Source organism: Acinonyx jubatus, chromosome X (assembly GCF_027475565.1).
Source record: "Acinonyx jubatus isolate Ajub_Pintada_27869175 chromosome X, VMU_Ajub_asm_v1.0, whole genome shotgun sequence".
Classification (NCBI taxonomy): Eukaryota; Metazoa; Chordata; class Mammalia; order Carnivora; family Felidae; genus Acinonyx; species Acinonyx jubatus.
Genome location: NC_069389.1, coordinates 48,475,526 through 48,477,387, shown reverse-complemented (window position 1 = coordinate 48,477,387; position 1,862 = coordinate 48,475,526).

Below are 1,862 nucleotides of genomic sequence, written 5' to 3'. Positions count from 1 at the left end.
ATGATCGAATGGGAATTATTCCTGGGTTTCAGAGCTGGTTCAATATTTGCAAATCAATCAATGTATACAACATATTAATAAAAGAAAAGATAAGAACCATATGATCCTGTCAATAGATGTAGATAAAGCATTTGAAAAAATACAGCATCCTTTCTTGACAAAAACCCTCAACAAAGTACAGATAGATGGAAAATACCTCAACATCATAAAAGCCATATATGAAAGGCCCACAGCTAATGTCATCTTACATGGAGAAATACTGAGGGCCTTCCCCCTATGTCCAGGAACAAAACGAGGTTTCCCACTCTCACCATTACTATTTAACATAGTACTGGAAATCTTAGCCTCAGCAATAACACAAGAAAATGAAATAAAGGGCATACAAATCAACAGGGAATAAGCCAAACTTTGACTATTTGAAGATGACATGATACTCTTTGTAGAAAACCCAAAAGATTCCACCAAAAAGTTGCTAGAACCAATACATGAATTCAATAAAGTCACAGGATATAAAATCAAGGTGCAGAAATCTGTTGCATTTCTATACGCCAATAACGAAGCATTAAAGATAGACTTCCTAAAAAATCAAGGAATCAATCCCATTTAAAATTGCATCAAAAACAATAAGATACCTAGGAATAAACCTAATTAAAGAGGCAAAATATCTGTAGTCTGAAAACTATAGAAGAATTATGAAGTAAATGGAAGAAGACACAAATAAATGAAAAAAACATTCCATAATCATGGATTGGAAGAACAAAAATGTTAAAATGTCTACACGACCCAAAGCAATCTACACATTTAATGCAATCCCTATAAGATTATTCACAGACTTAGATCAAGTATCCTTAAATTTGTAAGGAACCACAAAAGACCCCAAATAGAGAAAGCAATCCTGAAAATGAAAAACAAAACTGGAGGCATCACAGGTCAAGATTTCAAACTATGTTGCAAAGCTGTAGTCATCAAAAAAGCATGGTACTGACACAGAAACACAGACATCAGTGGAACAGAATAGACAACCCAGACATGGACCCACAACTATATGGTCAACTCATTTTAAACAAAGCAGATAATAATATCCAATGGAAAAAGACGGTCTCTTTCACAAATCATGTTGGGAAAACTGGATATGGGCATGCAGAAGAATTAAACTAGACCAATTTCTAACATCATACACAAAAATAAATTCAAAATGGAAGAAAGACCTAAATGTAAGACAGGAAACCATCAAAATTTTAGAAGAGAACACAGGCAGCAAGCAACTTCTTTGACTTTGGCGAAAGCAATTTCTTACTAGACACGTCTCCAAAGGCAAGGGAAAGAAAGCAAACATGAACTATTGGTACTTCATCAAGTTAAAAAGCTTCATGGTTAACTTTTTCATTATTTAGTATGATGTTCTTTAATCTCCATGTATTTGAGGGCTTTCCAAATTTTTTTCTTGTGGTTGACTGCATGTTTCACAGCATTTTGATCTGAAAATATGCATGGTATGATCTCCATTTTTTGTACTTATTGAGAGCTGATTTGTGACCCAGTATGTGATCTATTCTGGAGAATGTTACATATGCATTTAAGAAGAATGTTTCATATGCATTCAATAAGAATGTGCATTATGCTGCTCTAGCATGAAATGTTCTCAATATACATCCGTTAAGTCCATCCAGTTCAGTGTGTCATTCAAAGACATTGTTTTGTTATTTGTTTTCTGCTTAGATGTTATGTTCATTGCTATAAATGGGGTGTTAAAGTCCCCTACAATTATTTTATTCTTATCAATGAGTTTTTTTAAGTTTATTAGTAATTTATTTTTATATTTGGATAAATATAATATATCTATACATATACATATATATATA